The following is a 22,616-nucleotide window of genomic DNA, read 5'->3' as shown; positions in this document are numbered from 1 at the left end:
GAAGGGGAAAGGGGAGGAAGGGGAAAGGGGAGGAAGGGGAAAGGGGAGGAAGGGGAAAGGGGAGGAAGGGGAAAGGGGAAGAAGGGGAAAGGGGAAGAAGGGGAAAGGGGAAGAAGGGGAAAGGGGAAGAAGGGGAAAGGGGAAGAAGGGGAAGGAAAGGGAAGGGAAAAGGAAAGGAAAGGCAGAAAAAGAAAGAGAAAAATAAAGAAATGATTTGATGTCAGAAAGTATTAAATGAAGCCAGTCAACTAGGCAGGACCAGCATCAATAAAGTCACTTACAGTCAGCATAACAGAGGTGACAAGCAAACAGCAAACAAACTGGAACCTGGGGGCAGAGCCCTGTGGCCCATAGCACAGTCCCTAATTCACTGACTTGCCCAGGGCTAGCCGTGAATCTAGCTTTAGACTAAAATATGTCCGCATTACCAAAACATGTGGCTGCCATCTAAATTTTACCTCCATGCACCCCAAGTTTCAGTCAATTGCACATCACTCTCTGAAATGAGCACATAGGCACACAAACGGAAAACAAAGACGACTTAAGGGTGAACAACCGCCACAGTCTGGCCAGTTCTATCAAACTCTGCTTCACAGACATCAAAAAGAACCTCACACAGCTCACCTCTGAATGACACGGAGCCTCAGGTCTGCTCCTACGAACAGTCCAACAGGAGAAGGTGGTCTGATGCTGCAGATGGAGGGCCTGGAATGCTAGAAGAAATATAAAGAGTTTCAATGAGTTGATTCCTGGTTTCGCTCCGTTCAACTTACCCCAACCCAAGTTCCAAAAGACATTTGAGAGCTGTCACAATAAAAGGCACAGATATCAAAATAAATAAAATGAAAACACAAACATAAACATTAATTAAGTATTACAGGGTGGAAAAAAAAGAGCGAATCATAGCCAAAAATCTGGAGTGAAAGATATGACTAAAGTGGCATCTTTTCTAGGAGCCATTGAGGGCAGTAAGTTCTCATCATTACCTCAAAGGACACATTTGTTCCTCCAAAGACAAGACCCTTTTCTTCAATGAGAAGTCACAAGTAATGGACAGTACCTCGTTGGGCCATTTTCTTTTTAAATTCAGACCGGTAAGTTGTCTTTAACAATGCTTTTTATTTTATTGTTGTTGTGTACTTGTGTACGTGAGTGAAGGCACAAGCATGCCAAGGCTTGGTGTAGAAGCTGCTGACAACTTCCTGGAGTCTCGTTCTGCTCTGGGACATAAGGGCCAAACTCCAGCTCTCAGACTAACTAAGCACCAAGCCAGCTCATAGTGGGGGTCACTATCTCTATCACTCTTTGAAATAGGGTCTCCCTTTATAACTTTAGGTGGCCTCTGACAATCCTACTCTTTGAGCCTTCTGTGGAGCCTGATGGAAAGACCATGTTCCTTCTTAATGGTCCAAATGACCTCGAGATAGCTCAGTGGGCCTAGTCTTCAACAGCAAAAGGAGGCAAGCCCAGGTGCACCTCACCCCTTCTTGGAAATATGCATCTAATTCTGCATAGCAGGGAAACCCAAAGTAGGAAAACAGTGTCTGTGATTGTGTGCACAAGGCTGCCTGTCCTTCTGTGTCCTCCATCCTCGTGGTAACACATCTTTAGCATTCCAGGGATTGTCTGGTTCCCATCATCTACCATCAACACCGTTATCCCAACTTAGTGAGCACACTCTTGCTGTGTGTCGCCCCATTCTAGAAGGGTCACTGTGCCCGTTCAGCCACTTCCTGTTTTGTAAACCCATTTCAGGAAAAGCCCTGCCTCTGATGAAATGGGTATTTCTTAGCACCTAGTCTGCCAGTACGTAGGATACATTCTGTCCAAGGTAGAGTAAGTAACCACCTGTGTCATCTGTGTGCCACAGTGCACATAAGAGACTTGTCCCTCAAATCATGTTCCAGCCATATGTCACTCCAATGTTCAACCAGTGCAAAGGTATCCAGATAAAGAGTGACTGATAAAGAACACTGGCATTCCTGTGGAGGTCTACCCCCAAATACATGAGCCAACCCCCTCCCTGTTTTTAGTCAATATTAGAAACCTACAGAATCTAGAGCAGGATACTAACCCCTTCATCTTAGCTCCTTGTATGATATTCCTAAATTGTAACTGAAGAGTGAGCGGCTGCTTGCTAACTTAGAAGAAATGGGCAGCCAAGAGGGAACCAGCACCACACGACAAGACTTGCAGGGACCTCTAAGAGCTGAGAGTGGTCCTACCTGACATCCAGAAAAGGAACAGAGCAACAGTCCTACACTTACAAGAAACTTAATTCTGTCAACCACATGAACAAGCTTCAAAGTAGATTCTCTTGTACACAAAGCACAGCCTACCTAACACCTTCACTTCAGCCCTAGCAGAGCTGAAGAGAGAACCAGGCAGCTCAACCATGGAAACTGTGAGATAATAAGTGAGTGTGATGGCTTAAAGCACCAAGTTTAATACATAAAAAAGACTGTTAATCAGAAACATAAAATGAACACATTTAATAACACACACATGAAATATGTATTTATATATTACACACATTTGCAACTGCCTTATCCATCAACCATGAAGTTTTTTTTAATTGTGGCCAACCTACAGGAAAGAACTACATTGCCAGCATCCTGAACTCATAGGAGGTCATTAACTTAGTTTTTGCATGTGTGGCTGTGTGTTTAAGTGTGTTTGTGGAGTATACTGTGGACAGGTATTTGCATATTGCAGCCAGAGGACAACCTTGGATGTCATACTCAGAGAGTCATCTGCCTCCTTTGAGACAGGTACCCTCATTGGACTGAAAATCACCAGTCAGGCTAGCCTGGCGATCCTCTGGTCTCTGCCTCCACAGCATGGGAATTATAAACAGCCAACACCATGCTTGGCATCTTTATGTGGATTCTGGGGGATCAAACTTAAGTTTCCACACTTATGAGGCAAACACTTTACAAACCTAGCTATCCCCTTGGGGGCTAGTTTTTAATGTCAACAATTATGATTATTCAGCTTCTACATAACACAATAAGGTGATAGCAACTGAAGCACTCAATCCTTCAAAGCAGAGTTCAAAGATTCAAATTTAATTTCAAAAGAGATTGAGAGACATTTAGCCTCACGGTTTTACCTGTGAACCTGAGTCAGTCTTTAGAATTGTCTGGCAGAAAGTAGGAAGATTAACGTGTAGAGAAAGGCAGGGGATGTGCAGAGAAGGAGAGACTTGATCCAGGGTCGGGAACATGCATGCAAACAGAGGGACAGAAGCAATGAAGAGGCCTGTTCTGACCTAGGGTAAGGTACCCAAGGGAACAGGGAGCAAGGCAGAGATGAACTAGAATAGGATACCTCGGTACATAGGATTCCATAACACAAAGCAGAGGCAAGAAGTGAACCAGACGTGGCCCTGGGGTAGCTTGCCCACAGAGTGGAGGCCTGCAGCACACATCAGAGGCTGTGAGAATAGGCAGCTAACTGGACCTGACCCAGGGCAGCACCCATTGATTTAGTCCTCTCTGAACACTGCAACTGCTTCCATACAAAGGTTAACTTGGGAAGGAAAAGGAAAAAAGAAAGGAAGTGAAGTAGAAAGGAGAAAGGAAAGAAAAACTCAACAAACTTCAGATGCAAAAGTCTCAGTGCAGAAACATAAAGAAAACAAAGAGAAAAAGACAACATGTCTCCTCCAAAAATCACCAACTTCATAGCAATGTTCTCCAATGAGAGTGACCTAAAGAACTTCCAGACGAACAATAGGAATGATTACAAATAGGTTCAAACAACTTGAAGAAGGCATGAGTGTATTTCAGGAGAACAAAAAACAAACAGCTGAATGAAATAAAGAAGTCAATCCCAAATATGAAAGAGAGAGAATTGCTAAAGCAAAGCCAAAATGAAATGATGGTGGAAACAGAAGCCTCCATCAGCCAAATACAGAGCTCGGTGAACAGCCTTGCCAACAGGACGAGTTGATCATGTGGAGAATAAAACATCAGGACATGGAGGCAAGGTCAAAGAATTAGATCATTAGCTCAAGGTCAATGGGAAATTTATAAATGGATCCATGAACAGAATATGGGAGGGCTTTGGGACACCATAAAAATACCAGTCTATGAATTTTGAGATTTTAAGGAAGAGATTTCCATTCCAAAAGCAAAGAAAGAACTTTCAATCAAACCATAAAAGAAAACTTCCCAAATCTAGAGAAAGAGATGTCTGTCTGGATACAAGAAACAAACAGAACATAAAATTTTGAGAAAGACCAGAAAAGAAACTCCCCCTGCCATATTACAGTTAAGCCACTAAAACCTAGAATAAAGGTTCCCGAAAGCCGTCAGAGAGGGGAGCTAAGTCATATAGAAAGGCAGACCAACCAAACCAAAGGCTGCTTGCTCGCTTTTAAAGCCAGAAGAACAACTCCCAGTCCAAACTATTCTATTTAACAAAACTATCCACCATAATTGAAGGAGAAACAAAAACTTGACAAAAATAAAGGAATTGATGACACTAATCCAGCTCCATATGGATTGAGCTAAAGAGGACAACAAACATACCCAAAAGGCCACAAAGATAAAAGACCAGAACTGTTGGTCAAAGGGAATTTAAGAAAACACGACAAAAGCAACAAAGTGACAAGAAATAAACCACGCTTTCAATAATAACTCTTAGTGGCCTCAAATCCTCCAACAAAAAGACCTAAACATAATGAAATAAAATAGGATTTTTTTTTTGGTTGCCTCCAAGAAAGACTGCTTACCATCAAAGGCAGACACAACCTAAGGGTAAAAAATTCAAGATCCAAGAAAATGAAACTAGGAAATGAGTGTGTGTAGCTATTATTCAGCTAGCTGACAAAATGGGCTTCAAGTCAAAATTAGTCAGAACAGATAAAGAAGGTCATTTCGTGTTCACCAGGTGAATACTCTATCAAGAGGATATTAAAACTCTAAACACGTGTATCCCAAAAGACAGGTACACTCAACTCCATCAAGTGAACGCTACAGATGTAAAGAAACAGATTAACCCCAACACGGTAACAGTGGGTGACTTCAACATAACCCTCTCACCAACAGATAGGAAATTTATACCAAGAGAGAGAGAAAAACATGAAATAGCATCCTAAATCGAATACAGCTAATACATAACTATAGAACATTTCACTAAAACACTTAAGAGTGCACATTTCCTCAGCAGCACACAGGACATTCTCCAAAATAGATCACATACTGGGACACAAAGCAAGGCTCAACGACACAGGAAAACGGAAATTGCATCTTGTGTTCTTTCTGACCACAGTGAAGCTGGATATCAACAACAAAAATAAATAGATGAAAAAAAAATTTTTTAAAGCTGTAGAAACTACACAAACTTGAAGAGACAACACACTAGGAAATGACAAAGAAATCAAGAAAGGAATAAAAAAAATCCTAAAAATGGATTAACAACGAAGGCAATTTTCGAAGAAATGTTTAATAGCACTGAGTGTCTACATCCAAAACTCAAAAAGAACTCAAATAACCAATGTAGCATTCATTTTTAAAGCTCTTCTTTATTCGGGGTGTTTAGGCCTCTATCTCCCTCCCACTAACCTCCCAACCCTTCATGGGAGAAAGGGTAGTGGAGAGAGGTCACAGACCCTTTACATCTCCCGGCTGTTTAGGGTCGAGGGGTTCTTTCAGGGCTATACCAATCTCCATCAGCAGCAAATCAGCCAGCAGTCTTCTCCAACCTGCTATGCCCCAGAGTGTTTCTCTCTCTGTGTCTGCTCCCAACTCCCAACACCATTCATCTCTCTGGTCTCTCCAGACTGCTACACACCACATGCCAACACCCACCACGCCACTCTCTCTGGGCTCTCAAATTTATCTCCTCAGAGACCTAGACCACGCCCCTCTCCACGCAGCACATGGAAGGCCTTTACCAGCTGGCAAAAGCCATGCCCCACACAAGACAACTAACTGCTGCAGACAAACAATAGCCCAACTAAAAACCCACACTTGGGATTAAAACAAAAACATATTTCCACAACATAATTGAGCTTTCAAAGAAACCAAAACTTCCATTACAAGAACAAACCTAAGCCAATCAATTGATGGGGAAATTATTAAGATCATGGAAAAAGTTAATGAACTAGAAATGAACTATACTAAAAATTAAATAAACTGTTGGTTAATTGAAAAGATAGACTGGCAAGCCCTTAGCCAAATGCACCAAAAGAAAGAAATGTAGGATCCTAATTAATAAAACTAAGTATGACATATCAAGTATCATGATACCAATGGAATTCATAAAAATCACAAAAATAAACCTTCAATATCTATGTTCTATTAAACAAAAAATCTGAAAGAAATGGGCAACTTTATAGAAGCACATGACACCAAAATTAACCCAAACAAGAAATAAAACAGCAAATAAAAAAATATCTCCAAAACTAAAAAAATGTACAGGAGCAGATGAATTCACTACAGAATTCTCTTCAGACCTTCAAAGAATAAAATTGATACTACTTATATCATTGTATAAAATAGAAAATAAAGAAGACCTCAAACTCTTAACAAAGCCCGTATTACACCAAAACTAAATAAATACCACCAAAAAATACAAAATTACAGCTCAACCTCCTGATAAACATAGATTAAAAATTCACAGTAAGACTTTTTAACAGAACTCAAGATCACATAAAAAATATCATCATCATGATCAAGCTGGTCTTCGTTTCAGAAATACACTGATGGTTCAACATACATAAATCAATAAATGTAATTTGTCACATAACTGGAATCACATGATTACCCAATCCTTTGACAAAACTCAACATCTTAATGATAAAAGTAATAGAGAGCTAGAGATGGGAGGATCACATTTCATATGATAAAGACTATGTAAAGCGAATCATAAAACAGTCCTGTGCTAAATGGGGAAAAACTCAAAGCATCCCACTGATACTAGGGTATCCACTCTCCTTACTTCCTGTAATACAGTGCTTGAAGTCTTGGCAAGAATAATAAAACAAAGAAAGGGAATAAAAGGGATACAGGCAGGAAAAGATCTCTATTTGCAGATGGTAGGATTGACATGCAGGAAGACTCCATGAGGAAACTCCTGCCACTGATCAACACACTGAGCGAAGTAGAAGGATAAAATATCAACACACAAACATCAGTGACCTTTCTATACACCAAAGAGAAACATACGGAAAAGAACTGAGGGAAACATCCTTCCACAGAAGCTGCCAAAGGAAGAAAATACCTGGAAACAAACCTAACCAAGGATCCAAAAGACCTCTACAATGAAAACTTTAAGAAACTGAAAAAGACAACGGAAGATGAAAGTTTACCCATGCTCATGGATCAGAAGAATTAATATTGTGAAAATGGTTATCCTGCCTAAAGCAATCTTCAGATTCCATGTATCTCAATCAAAGTTCTGGGGGCCATTCTTCACAGACACAGAAAAAAAAAAAAATCTTGAAATTCGCATAGAGACATAAAAGCCTAGAGCTACCCAAAGTCATTCTACTACCTGGGGTATGACCATACCTAGTTTCAACTTACAATACAAAGACACAGTAATACACAGAGCAGGAATCTGGCACAAAAACAGATACATGGGTCAATGGAATAGATGAAGGGCTCAGAAATGCCAAAATACTCACAGGAGAAAAGATGGCAGCTTCAATAAATGGTGCCAGGATACTGGCTATCAACAGAATGAGGAATGAAACTCGATTCTTACCTCTCACCCTGCACAAACTCTACTCCCACCAAGTCAAGGGCCTCAACATAAGACATTTGAAACTGCTGGAAGGAAAAGTAGGGAGTGTGCTTCAATAAACAGGCACAAGTGAGGACTCTCTGAACAAAATGTCATTGTAAATTCACCGTCTTCAGAGACGGTCAGGTTACTCATGCTCCAGTGAATAGCTTCATGCCCGTGCCCATGCATGTGGTCCTAGCTACACACAGTAGGCTCACAAAGCCAAACAAAATAAAAGACATGAAAGTAGGGTGGAAACTCAGTGGGAGAAATAGGGTTCAGGGGATGCTGAAGGAGGATAAGAGGGGGTGGGTGTGTGAACAGGATATTTTACATACACGCGTGAAATTATCAAAGAATAAATTAATCTTAAAAAAAGAAATGTATCCCAGGAGGCCACGCTTTTGTCAAATATCGTCTCTGGCATTTTATTATCTAACAGCACAAGGTTAAAAACGAAAGTCACTTAAGAAAAGCCCAAAGAAAGACTTCAATGATTCATTTTTAGGTTTTCCATTAGCATCAGTTAAGTCCTTAATTCCCAAAGTGACGAAAGCCTGTGAGGGCCAAATGAATCTGGTTGTAATTCTAAAACCAGGTTCTGATACAATCTCCTAAATAGCTACTTTAAAAAAAAATCTCTTTAAGATTTTTTTTTTAAATAGATGACTTTTCAATCTTTTAAGATTTTGTTTCAATTCTATTTAAAAGTTGTGTTCAGGGTTGGCGAGACAGATCAGTGAGTAAGGGCACTTGCCACCAAGCTGTGTGACCCACGTTCAGTCCCCAGAACCCAACCAGTGTAAGGAGAGAACCAGCTCCCACCATTATCTTCTGATTTACACACAAACGCACGCTGTGATCCACACCTACCCACACGCATACACACACCAAATAAAGTTTGGGTTTGGTTTGGTTTGGTTTGGTTTTTAAAAGACAAAAAAGTCAAGTTGAATATAGGGCCATCAAGATGGTAGGTAAAATGTGCTCTACCATACAACCCTGAGAACCTGAACTGACTATCTAAAACCTACAATGAAAGAGAACCAACTCCCAAACACGGTGCTCTGACTGCCATGTACACACCCTGGCATGCAACACACCTGCACCCACACACAAAATAAGAGAAATGTTTAAGCTGAGCGCATTAATATTTTCAGTGCCCATTACCCTCAATGAAAGATTATATTTTTACTATAAAGGAAAGATAACCATGACCGTAAGTTCTATCTCTTGTAGATTTTGAAAGGTTGATTTTAATATAGTTAAATTGCTTCCAAGAGTGAAAATACAAACTTAAGTCATTTCAGAACCCTATCACAATCTCTGAAGATCTATACCCGGGAACTTATTACATATTCCCAGTCTTTCATAAATCACTCAGTAAACATGAACATTATCCTCGCAGACAGCAGGATTCTCACACCCAAGCCAAGAAAAACGAAAAACACCAGTTCTGTAACACAAGGCTGAGAATTTCGACAAATGCAACCCATCCTCCCAGCAGAATTCTGACCCCCTTGGGCCCATCCCTAGCTGTGAAAATAGCAATGACCCACAGATTAGGAAACTCTTACGCAGGAGGCAGGTGGTGAGCTGGCATGGGACCAGCACCCCCACCGAGGAAGAAACAGGCTCACACAAAAGACATCCATCCCAGGTCAGAATGCAGACCTAAGACCTACCCCATTTTTATTCCTCCTAGGGAATGCATGCCTTTCTCGTAATCTCACAGAGCACACTCAACACAAAACTCAGGACTTCCAGGCAAAAAGGCTAAGCGTGACTACCAACCACATCCTTACAAAAGGAAATGAGGGTTTCAGGAGAAACACAAGAACAAGCACAGTCGCTCACAGGAAGAACTGGCTGGGCTCCTCCTGTACTTTCCCTGCTGCTCAAAGTATTTGAGGAATCCACACGTGGCTTTCCAACGTAATAAAATACGGTCCTATGGGGCTGATAATCTCACTAACCCCAAACCATCTCCTGAAAGACATGTTCCTGACATTGTTTGCAGGCAGGAGCTCCAGTGAGGAATGAGAACCAGGCAGGATGGGTGGGTACTCCCGAAAATTAACAGGTAGCAAAGACTTTTCTTAGGAAGAATGCAAAAGCAAGAAAGAGAAGCCAGCCTGTCACCTTTCTGTTTGTTTCTTGGCAGTGCTAGAGGTAGAACACACGGCCTCACTCATGCTAGGTGAATGTTTTACTTCTGAAGTGTACCACAACTCTGAGTTTTGGTTTGGCATGGTGCCTTTTCAGTTTTGTTTTGGCTTTTTTGTGGTGGTTGTTTTGTTCTGTTTGTGTTTTGGGACAGGGTCTTTCAGGATAGCCTTGGCTGGCCTGGAACTTGTTCTAAAGACCAGACTAGTCTTAAACTCACAGTGATCCTCCTGTCTCTGCCTCCTGAGCACTGAGATTACGGGTATACTCAGCAGATGTTGGAGGGCAATGAGCTTGCCACAGCTTATGTGGCAGTTGGAGAGTGACTTGTAGGGGCTGGGTCTCTCCTTCCATGATGTGCGTTTCAAGGATGGAATCCCACTTCTGACAGGGCTTGGTATCAAGAACGCTTCCCCACCAAGCCATCCTGAAATTTAGTCTTCATTTTCTCAACATTCTCACTCCATCGTTAAGGAAGAAGAAAAAAAACTTGTTTTAGAGAAGGATTGAGAGAGGAATACAGCAGGAGGCTTCCTTCCTTTGCTCTGAAATGAGATTTGCTGTAGGTGACATGAGGTAGAGCCTTTTTGATACAAGAAGGCTTCAAACAGAAGAGCTATTTCATGAAAATTATTACTTGGGGTGGAGGAAAAAAGCAATTTCCAGAACCGCTAGTATCATAAGATTAAGGAAAAAGAAAAGAGGTTCCTTCGCCAAACCCTTTCTATTTTATGCCCTTCTTTCCAGAAATATCAAAGATAGATTCTACAGCCCCCCCATCCCGTCACCAGCAACACACCTGCATTTTTGTGTAAGGCACAAGCGCATTTATGCACTGACTTGATTTGCTGAACCCACACGTTCTCCATCCTTTTGACTAAAGCATCTTTTTGACCTGGTCCAGACAGCTACTCATCCCGTCTCTCTCACAGGGTTGCATCATTTTAGAGTGAACGAATGGTGAGAAATATTAATTACAGGTCCAACTTTCCTGGGGCCCAAATGTTATGCAGTGCTCTCGAAAGAAGCTTTGCCCCAGGAAGGAGCCAGCAGCCAAAGGGGTCCAAGTTGCAGAAGAGCAGCAAACAGTGCAACTGACTCCCTGCTGGGGGCAGAGGCAGCCAGTACACCAAAGTTATGCCAGTAAAGTGGGGGTGGAGCCAGCACATAAGCTCTATCCCCAGCTGACCATCCTCGCTGTGGCTATAAGCTTGAACACCTGTTCTTAAGGAAAACGAAGGCAACCACTTCACGATGCTCTGATATTTATTTCAATACTATATACATTATATGTAATACACATTAATAAACAACGTGGTCAACTAATAGACACTAACTTGATGAGGAAGAACAAGAGCGAGTCAAAGGCCAGGTACATCACTAATCTGTCCTAGACTGAGTATTTTATGCCCAAATAGAAATGAAGGGCCTCTTCAAAGCAGATATGTAAAATGGTGAAATGTCCCGTTTTGTCACCAGGAAGACAGAAGGCTTGACTAACAGCTACTCTCACAGGCTGTCTCTCCTGGGGCTCGGAGCGCAGGACTCAGGGTTTCCCGTGGTATCCACAAGTGCCCACTGTCTTCAAAACCCTGACAATCATCCGGAACACTTAGAGCTGGGCCTATGGCAGCTGCGGTCACCGCATGCGCCCTTGACCTCAAAGGACCTCAGTGCCCTCCAAAGCGTGTGACGAGCACAGAAGTGGGACCGAGGTCTCACGCTGGAAGCCTCCGGTGCTTCTCCTCTCTCCACTGTCTTTCATCAGGGAAAAGGCAGGCTATCGACCCTGCGCAAAGGATAGCATGATTCCCTGTCCTCCTCGCGCTTGTGTGACTTCGGTGCTTTATCCAGCAAAGTCCAGAAGCCCCAGCTCTAAAGCCGCTTAAAGGAAAACAGAACAAGGCCACCCTCGGGTGATGCCACAGTGCCGGGAAGAATTTCAGCCACTGTGGCACTTCCTCCCCCAGAGCATGGACCCACACACCTGCAGGCAGGCAGAGGCACACAGATGCCGCTGAGGCATGTGTTTCGGGACTCTAAACAGAACAAAACACACGGGAGGAAATGAAGGTTTGCGTTTTAACGAATCTAGAAAAAAAAAATAGCCATAAAATAATAACCGAAGAGGGATGGCATCATTTAAGTGACCTTGAAGTACAATCGGGAATGCGTTCAAGCATATCACAATCTCTCTAAGACTCAAGAGCTGACGAATGAAGGTAGCCTATCTGCCTTGCAGGTTCCCACAAGGAGTAGAAAGAAACCAGGGTGCCTTTGTCCTGCCTTGAGCAGTCATGTACCGAAGCGTTGTATAGGGCAGCACACGTATGCATCAGAGCCGATGATACCTATGATTCATTCTGGAGCCTGTCCTGATGAGTCTTCTCTCCGGGCCTGCTCGCGTCTTCGGTGGCGTGCATCTGCGCATGCGCAGCCCCACCCCACTCTGCCTTCTGCCTCAGGCTCGCTTGGGACTCTCTCACTTGATCAGGTTGGACTCCCCTCTCTGAACTCCAGCCCGGCAGAACCATTATCACCATAGCTGGGATTCACAGGAAGAGAAACCTCAGGAGAAGCCTCAGGTGCCCAGCTTCCAACACTTAAGAAACCCAAAATCTTGACCTCTTGGTTAGATAGCAGATCTGGTCCTTAAACTAGCAAACCTCACTAGAATGAACCCATTGATCCACTAGTGACTCCTACAAAAGACATATGCCCACCCTTTCATATAGTGTTATTATATTAAATATATACACAAACACACAAGCACAGCTTTTTTTTTTTTAACACGTCTGGGAAAACATATTTAACCTTACAGCCTAAAAGATATTTTATCTTTGCTTGAAGATCCCTATTTCAGTTCCACTTGTAATCTATTGAAACAATTTCCTAGTCAATGAGTCTTGACCTTCCAAGAATAAGCTACCTTGACTTATGTCCAGCCTCATCCTGCAAGACTCATGAACTACCCAGAAAACAGAGTCAAACAGAATTCACTCACCTGTACTATCTGCATGTGAACTTTTCAAATAAATCTCGGAATCCAATATTCTGAAATCACTTAACAAAACACATCTTACGACATCGTTACCTTGGCTTTCACAGCTTGTAAATGGTCACTCCAGTAGGCTTAGCCTAAGCTCAGCTTTGCACAGCAGCGAAAGCCAGTTGGGCTCTGTAAGTCTGCAGTGATTTCCAAGGCTCTGTGATTCTAACCAGGTCCCAGGAAACGTGAGGCACAGATGAGTCCCCTAACAAAGGGCCATAGAGCACAGGTAGGGCTGTAGGTCTAGGCAGCCAGACACAAACGAGTTCCCTAGAAATGTGCACTCAAACTCAGAGCATCAAGAGACAGCTGTGACAGATGTGTAGAGGTACCAGCCATCAGCCTGCAGAGGCCCCTCGATAGGAGGATCCTATGGGAAGAGCAGGGTGCAGAGCACACTGTGGGGGGGGGGAGCTCAGAAGGGGCAAAGGAGGACTGTAGTGAGGACACCAGCCCTGGAAGTGACCAGGCACAAAAACCCTAAACATTCAGAGGACGAGAAAGGAGCACATTTGTAGAAGGAACTCTCACCATCCAGTTCCATTAGACTAAAGGTGCAGGCACGTCCGTCCTTCCCAATGGCCTTGCTGGTGCTTCCAGCTAGAAATGTACTGATGTCAGCTGCACTCATCATTCAAGGAAGCTCTACCACGTGAGTGGGGAGAGGATAATCGTCTACCCTATTTTATTCAAAAATCCGGAATTAGTCTCCAAATAGTCCCATATCAACTAGTAGTTTTATTCAAAACTAGACACACTAGCTCGTTACGAGCTCCAGAACACAGTGGCTAGCCGTCAAGACTAGCAAGCTGTTTTGTAGGCCAGTGGCTCGTTTCTGTTGGGTCATGGGTTTTTTTTTTTTCTTTCTTTCTTATTTTTAGTTACCGAGTTTGTCTTGTTTGTACAATCGTCTTAGAAACATTTCCCGGCATTTTCTACATGGAACTGTGGAAAAGAAAAATCAGAGAGTTGAAGTTGTGCCCATCTCAGAGGCCACTGTCAGTCAGCTTGAGCCGAGACATGCTGTTCCACGTGCTATAGAATCAATAAGTGTAAAAATAAACTTCCAGAAAAGGAATGCCTACCGGGCAACTTCTCATTCCGACCTGCGAAGCCTTTCCTCATTCTTGTGGGTTTCATTAAGCTAAGAAGCACAGAGCACTATAAACCAGTTTGCTAGTTTCCATACTTGCTGCCAATTTTCCACTTCTGCAAAACCAATTTCAATTAAAAAAAAAAAAAGTACAGTAAAACTCTCACACAGTTTGAATTATTTGGGAAGTGGGATAAAATGGTGGGATACAAAAAAAAAAAATAATTGTTGGCAAATAATGTCAATGTTCATTTATTGTTTTTACTCTTAAAATCATAACTCAGTCTCAGAATCATTTCCTCTTCCAGGGTCTGGAAAGTTTTTAAAAGGTGGACACTGCCAAGCAATTGTCCTGAGTTTGGTTATTTTAAGGCATTTGTTTTACTACCTTGTAGTTGAAGTAGTTCTCATGGAAATCCATCCAAACTGTGTTAAGGATTTATAGAGATTTATGATAGAACAGTGCATGGCTTCTAAGCATTTTAAGGCTCTGCTCTGTGTGCTGCACTAGCTTTAAATACATATAAAGTCTGAAGCCAAAGACAAAGGAGAGAGGAAAACTGGGAGAAGTTAATGGGGAAAACTCACAGTGACCGAGGGCAGCAATGCCACACTCCAGGGAAAACAACTCAAGAGCAGAATGTGATGTTTCAGCTGCCCCTCAACAGATCTGAGTAACAGCACATTTTACATCTGCTGGACTTATTAAAATACCTCCCTTCCTTGGTGTCCCCAGTATTAAACTCAGACATGCAGCTCAACACCAAGATGTGTCAAAGCTTTAAGTCCTCCCCCCCCCCATGAAATCTGCCCTCACTTAGCCAAAATCGGACAGTGGTACTAGTCAAGTACCATGAGTTTATATGAGAAGACAGATAGGTGCAGCCACAAGACTGAAGCACACAATGTCATTAGCTAGCTTTCCAGTGACAACGGATGCCAGGACCAAGAAGAAAGAAACATCAAGCAAGGAGCGAAGCAAGAGGAACGGAAGAAAAGGGAAAGACCCGAGAGAAAGAGAAAGACAGACAAGACAATCCAGAGGTCCAATACTGACTGGGAGGAAGGCAGAATCCAGTCTCCAACTCACCACCAGTAGATAAAGTATGTTACCATATGTCTCTGGGAATGAAGCACTACATACAGTCTTGGACTTGGGGGAAAGTTAGCTCTCCATGCCTTTTTAAATGCTAAAATTAAGAAAATTGATAAATGAATACACTGATGTGACCACATTACCTTGAGTCAAAGCTTTAAAGGGCAGCTAATGACTCATAGTATTTACCAATTCACATTACATTCCAGCTGCTATTACTATGGACCCCCAAACAGTGCTGAACGATGGTAAGATGGCTTGCTGTCGCCCAGGGAGAATGAGGCACCTCCACCTCTGGCGAAAACCTTTCGGAAAAGCAAAAGATGAGAATGAACCAAGGGAGCAGGTGAGCTCCGCGCAGCTCCAGAAATGAGCCTTGCTCAACGCAAAGTTACATGGCAGGGGGAGCTGGGTCTGAGTGAAAACAGACAGCTGGTCTCCGGGATGAGAACACTGCACAAGTTGTTTTTAGAAAGTAAATTAACATACACAAGCTCTGCCCCTGGAAAACTTCACAATCCTGATAAAACTGTCCTCATTCTTCTTGAATTCCACCGTAAAAATGTGACAGGTGGGGTTGGTGCCGTTAGTTTTAAAATAAATCGATCAGACTACTCTTGTGATAACTGCTAATGCCGTGAGCCTGGGCTCACATGTGTGCTCACCAACATGTGTGTGCAGGCAGCTCCAATTGTCATAACTAGAGTCTTCAAACATTCATTTCTCTGAGGATTTAAGAGTATAGGGCAAAAAAAAAAAAAAAAAAAAAGTATAGGGCAAAAAATGTAAGAGCGCAGCTCTACATAACTTAACCGTATGCTGTATTTCTGATGGCTTTAGCCCTTGCAAGCAAAAGCACATGTTGAAAATACAGGTACAGTCTGAGAATAGTTGTCAACATCTCCGTCATTTTTTTTTCCTGTTAACTTTGATGAAAATATAAACCTAAAATGCAGAAAATTATGTCATGGCATGATGAAGAGATTACATGTAAATGTACAAAAAAAGATTGGTCCAGACAACAGAGATTATCTGTCTCATTGAGACATTTAAAAATGCAGCATTTAGTATTACTCCTACTCAGAGTTCTGTGTATTTCCACCTACGTGGAGTCCGTGACATGCCACCCTTTGAGGCTAAAATGACACCCTGAGGATAACAACTCCAAAGACAGGAAAGGGACAGGGTCCAGGCACAGGTCAGGGATCTGCAGGGCTCAGTAAGCCAGGGGCTGGGCTTACTCATGAAAGCTATCACCAGCCAACTTCTAAACATACAAGTTCTGTCAGCAGCTTTCTTTTGACTTGAAATGAAAAATAACATTTTTAGCCATGCCCACTTCAAACTCTAAACTGCCAAAGGCAGCCACTGGACTGTCAGAATCATCCCACCTCTAGGAATAGGATCATCTTGCCAGAAAGAAAGGAGTTAAAAATATCTCCCTGAATTTGGCATCTTCCTTAGATTGCTGTACATACTTGTCTCCAAGGTTGTCCTACTGACTTGAGGGTAGAGCTCTCTGCAGGGTGTGGGAAGGGCAGGCCATGCCCTCCAGGGTAAGGCCATCAAAGAGATGAGGGGCACAGTGAATTAAGATGACTAGCAAAACGGCTTCTGTGTTTCTGGGTCCAGAAAAAGAAGGTGAGAGCCTTAAAAATAAATCTTCAGAGAAGATGGTGGGAGATAACTTAAAAAAAAGAACGAAAGAAAAGAAACCAAAGCACTAAATAGAGAATCCTCCAAAGAAGAAATACAGATAGCTAACAAACATTTTAAAAAGTGTTAATACCCTTAGTCCTCAGGCAAGCGCAAATTAAAACTATTGAGAATCCATCCTATTCCCATCAGAATGACAGTCACCAAAAAAACAAAAACAAAAAACAAAAACATATGAGAAGAAATCCTGGCAAGAATGTGGGGAAAGAGGAACTCTTACTGCAGGAACTCTGACTGCAGGAGTATCAATCAGGGTAGCCCTTATGAAAATCAGTGTAGGAAGTTTTCAAAAAACTGCCATATGACCCAGCTATACCACGGCTGACTCCATATGCAAGACACCTACTCAGCTGTGTTCATTTCTGCTCTATTGACAGTAGCTAGGAAATGGAATCAGCCTAGATGTCCCTCTACTAATGAATGGATATGAAAATGTGGCACACATACACAATGGAATTTAATTCAGCTGTGAGAAAAATGAAGCTTTCAGGAGAAAGAATGGAGCTAAAACAATCTAAGTGACATATCCCAGAATCAGAAAGACAAATGACACACAGTATTTCTAGTATATGATGCACACCCTAGCTTAGAATCTTTAGGTTTGTGTGTTTAACTTGGAGTGCTTAACAAGAAGGTAGAAAGGGGCACCTTGGAGTAAAAGTGGGGTAAGAAGCCTTCAGGGAAGATGAATAGTATAACACATCACAATATAGAAGCTGGGGGTGGGGATATTGGAAATGGAAAGGTTTAAGGGATATGGAAACATGTAGACAGTCGGAAATGACGAGGTAAGGGGAGTTAACCCAAACTAAGGGTGCATGAAAAGCAATATACAAGCCTACTATTTAAACAAAAACAATTACTTTAAAAAACCAACTAAAAAATATAAGGTAAAATTTGAACCTGAGGGAAGGTTTGCTGCCTGGGTGGACAGTGCTACTCCAGAAGCTGTTAGTGATCAACCAAAAATCCCAGAGCCAGATGTGGGATGACACTCAGGAAGTTGTTGTTCAGGAAAGCTCCCAAAACGATACAGCTGCTACTGTTGCTCTCGGTTGTCCTCCAGAACTAGGTAAGAAGACTATACTGAAGATGCCACAAGCACATCACCCCACACCCACGTGTATACCACATACACCCACGGTATGAAAACAGGGAGACAGCTTGTTGGAAGGAGAAAGGAGCTTGGAGGGAGGGGGAATGTGGTCATAATATTTTGCCTAAATATGAACCTATAAAAGAATAAATGCAACTTTTTAGAAGTCCCTCTCCCCAAAAGCCTTTGTTTTCAAAGTCTAGACAGGTGCTCTTCAAGATCCAAGCTCAGTGCTAATTACGTCCAAAGGGCCCAGTACCCTCATCACAGGGACATCGTACCTAACACACCTTGCCTCCTCCTGAGGCAGAATGCCTCAGGATGGTGTAGTGAGAAATGTCCCCCCATCATCTCAGGCATTTGAACACTTGATCCTGGATGGGGGGGGGGGGGGGTGGTCCTAGTTGGCGTCAGTGCAGCCTTGCTGGAGGAAATGCCTTACTGGGTCAGGCTTTGAGGTTAAAGGCCTGGCACCACTTCCAGTTTGCTCTGAGTCATGCTTATGTTTGAAAGCATGAGTCTCCTGCTTCCTGCTCTGGCCAACGTACCTGCTTCTTGCTGCCATGTTGTCTCCATTATGGATGCTAAGCCTTTGGAACCCTAAGCCAAAATTAAACCCTTCCTTCTCTAAGTTCCCTTTGCTCTCGGTGGGTTTTTTTTTTCCTTATTTATTTGTAATTATTGTATGTGCATGGGTGTTTTGCTCATATTTGTCTTTCCACCACCTGTGGACTTGGTACCCAAGGAGGCCAGAAGATGTCGGATCCCTTAGAACTTGATGGTTTTGAGATTCCATGTGGGTCCTGGGTCATCTGGAAGAACATTCAATGCTCTTCACCACAGAGCCATCTCTCCAGGCCCCATGACCATAAGTGTTTACCACAGGAACCAAAAAGTAATGCAGTTGGCATCTAGGAATCTGCACTCTTAACAGGTTCCAAGAATAATTCTTAAAAGACACCAATATCTGAAAATTACAGGCCTGAACTCCTATCAGACAGATGGGAGAGGCAGAGAAGACAGGGTTCAAAGCTGAAGAAGAAAGCTGCAAGGAAGGAAGGGAGGGGTCCTCCAGAGAGAGAAGGTTGCTGGCAGAGGGCTTCACACGAGGCCTGAGCTCTGAGCAGCTGGGCAAGGGTTCTCCAGGACTAAATGGAGTAGGGCTGCCCCTAGGGAAAATGATTTCAGCAAAGTCTAACCAGCTGCCAAAGAAGCGGGACCTGCTGCCAACAGGGAGGGGAAGAGAATGAGTGACAAGTCCTTGAGTAGCCTCCCATGGGGGAGGGGCATCCTTAAATGACTGCCAGGAGCTCATCTTGCCCTTCTAACTGAATCACAGCTCAGATGAGATTGGCTCCCTTGCTCCAGGAAAATAAAGAGATGTGGCGTATCTCGTTTCTGGATACCATGGGACGGCTCATTTCTGCTACAGATGTCAGCAAACGACAAGGAGCGCGGAATAGCACTCACCTCAGCCAGATGATATTTGGGCCACATGGCAGCGGTATAAAAAGGAAGGCAGGAAGGGCAACATCAAGAAAGCCAGACCCTCTGCATTACAAGCCACCCCTGCATGGAATGGCAATTTGACCAATCACAAATGCTGCGTTAGACAGCCCTGTGCGGGAGGGAGGGAGGGGGGGCATTCTTCTGATCAGACTACAGTTGGAGAGCTCTGTTCTATAAAATAAAATAAAATATAAAACAAAATAAACCTGGAGGGATAGCCATACCTCAAGGAAGGGTACAAAAGCACAGGACAGAGGAGGCAAAACAACCCATTTGGAGACTGTTGAAAAGATCCAGACAAGAAGTGTAGAGAACTGAAGGCAGAGAAAGGGAATGGAGCTGTGGGAAAAAAAAAAATAAAAATAAAAAATAAAAATGTAGCAGTTAAAACGCAAGACTCAGTAACACAGAGAACAGACTGTGGAAGATTGGGGGAGGGGACAGAAGAACTCCAGCCTCGTGGTTTAGGCAACTGAGCTTTGAATCAGGTAAAAGAAATGCCAGCTCTTATATAAGTTACAGATCAATTTGCCATCTGCCTCAAACTTCAAGCACTCAAATCTGTTGGTGAGCCAACTCGGAATCTTCCAGATTCAGGAAGACAGTATTTTAAACACTTTTATGAAACAGCACAATTATGAAACACGCCCATGTGCGGTCTTCAGATACATCCTTCAACCACTCTTTTCAGTAATGCATCTCAGAAATAGAAATTAGCCCAGATTTGAAAATCTGCGAAGAAGAGAAAAGCTATAGAGAAATTACTCCAAAAACCCAGAGCACAGCCATTTGCAGAGAAAGAACTAACCAATGCTTTAGCACCCAGAATGACTGAGTGGAAAGGACACACTATAGAGTGTCTGTGATGATGTGTATGCTAAAGAATTCTCTGTCCAAGAGTACTATTTACCTAAGTTAGAGGACTCAGGATATCTGTTGGGAAAAGTCCATCTTAGTTATAGCAAATGCTTCCAAAACTGTGTGTGTGTGTGTGTGTGTGTGTGTGTGTGTGTGTGTGTGTGTGTATGTGTGTGTGTGTGTGTGTGGTGTGTGTGTGTGTGTGTGTACTTCCTACAGGATGGTTTTATACTTACTAAACATGGGTGTGCCTGGTATTTTGGACATTCCCTTTGAGAAAAGCAGAAAACTTTGCTCTGAGGATATGACTCAAAAGAGCTGGGAAGGCACCCAGCATCTGGCCCCATGCTTCGGTGGCTGGGAAGGCAGAGTACTGTCTGTCAGGCCTGAGCCGGGTATATCCTCTGCTCTGCAGGGCTGTGAACAGGCTCCTTCATCCCTTCACCAGTCCTCACGCAAAAAACAGCATGCAACCAATCAGCTAACAGAAATCTGGGGCTGGGTGGGGCCTGCTTTTTCCCAGGGCCAGAAACAATTTCACATCCTTCCCGCCCTCCTCATATACACTGTCTTGTACCCGACTCCTCCTTTGCAGACATTGCAGAGTTCCATTACAGTTCCCCCAAATTTAATGGTTAATAGTGGGTGTGCTTTAGAAGAAACACTAATGTGAAAGAAGTTGAACCCTGGGTATGACCCAATTGAGAGCTCTTCATAGATAATATGGTCCCTCGCTTAAAACAAGTATGCAGGCTGGGCACTGAATAGTACTGGTTCTTTTGAGCTTCATGAGAACTCCGTAAGGAATGCTGGGAGAGATAGCTCAGCCATTAATAGTACTGGCTGTTCTTCCTGAGGGCCCTTTCTATCCCCAGCACCCCCATGACAGCTCGCAAACATCTATAACTCCAGTTCTAAAGGATCCGATAGCCCCTGCAGGCATCAGGCCAAGTGGTGCACAGAAATACATAGCAGGCAAAACACTGGTAAAATCTTTTTTTTTTTTTTAAGAATGCCACAAAGTAAAAAAAAAAAAAAAAAAAAAGAATGCCCCAAAGTAGGAGAATACCATGACCAGCACCTTCCTTTTACAATATGGGCCATGAGGCACAGGATGGCTGAGTAAAGCATCTGAAAGTCACGCACGTAGTCCGTAAGCAGCTGGGGCTTGAACCTGGGCAGGCCGGCCAGAGAAAGACTTCCTCGCCTCTAACTACAGCAAGCTACTGTTAGCAGACCCGCAGTGGGGGTCTTGGTTTCCCTAGCCGCTGCCCTCCCTTGGCGTTCCTCACCCAGCGTCTGGAATGGCAAGTGGGACTACATGCCAACCTCCTGGGTCCTCAGGGGCCTTGTCAGTCCACGGTCCTCCTCACCTACTTCATCTCTGTTCTCTAGTCCCAGTGATAACTGCAGTCATCAGAGTCCCAGAGTTCTCTCCCTCCTAGGCACATTTCAGGGCCTGCATCTGTGGCTGCAATGACACTCGGGTTGTAACAACTGGGAAGCCTTCTATACATGTGACAACTCTAGAAATTCTGCAGCTTCTGAGCTGGACACTGGATAGAAATACTACAGATTCTAACAAGAGCCACAAGCCCAGCCCCAAGGTTCACCGAGCGAGCAGCCCTCTCCCTAGCCCCGTGAGCCTGGTCAGTACCTCATTATAAATTAAGATCTACTTGGAGACTATATGGTATTTTTTTTTCAACTTAGCAACATTAAAAAAGCCACTGCATCAAATTTTGACTTTCTTTTTATATTTTCTCAGAATAGAGACACTGTAGGTCTCTCAATGCTGGGCACCTCCAGGATGGGGGTGAAAAACAGCTGACAACCTGCTGGACCGCTAAGCTGATTGATGTTCAGCTGGCCAGAAGCATTGGATGCATTTTCAACCTCCAAGGGATTTACAGGTAGGGCTTTGTAAAAAGCATCCCACAAATACAGCTGAAGTTGGGACCACAACCCAGATTAAAAAGCCTGGGGCTGAAAGCTAAAGACCAAGCAGCAGGGTTTCTTAGCTCACAAGTTAAACTAAAATAAGGTTTTTACAAACATTTGCTGATATCGCCTCTGTCCCCAGAGAGGCACCCGACCAAGCGTTTTCTCAAGACCATCTTTCCATAGATGAAGAATCTCAGAATACTTCGAAACTGTTCACCAGGAACCAAGAATCCAAGGCCTTGGCTCAGAAACCACATTCTTTCCTAACAAACAAGGCAAAAGAAAGTTCATCATCCAGTAAGTACAACAGCAAGAAGCCAACCTTTTTTTTTCTTTCTTTTTTTTAACCATT

The 22,616-nt window shown here is 43.2% G+C and overlaps 1 protein-coding gene across 7 annotated transcripts in view; it reads right to left on the bottom strand.

Annotated features, from left to right (window-relative positions):
• Positions 1 to 22,616, bottom strand: part of Ldlrad4 (low density lipoprotein receptor class A domain containing 4) — a 332,822-nt gene that overhangs the window by 269,455 nt on the left and 40,751 nt on the right. For all 7 annotated transcript variants that reach the window (XM_055622727.1, XM_055622721.1, XM_055622728.1 and 4 more), the window contains one exon: positions 625 to 713. The gene's annotated coding sequence lies outside the window, so the exon portion shown is untranslated. The remainder of the gene's footprint in view (positions 1 to 624; positions 714 to 22,616) is intronic.

Source organism: Psammomys obesus, unplaced genomic scaffold (genome assembly GCF_907164565.1).
Source record: "Psammomys obesus unplaced genomic scaffold, mPsaObe1.curated_primary_1811, whole genome shotgun sequence".
Classification (NCBI taxonomy): domain Eukaryota; kingdom Metazoa; phylum Chordata; class Mammalia; order Rodentia; family Muridae; genus Psammomys; species Psammomys obesus.
This window is presented reverse-complemented; position numbering and strand designations above follow the sequence as displayed.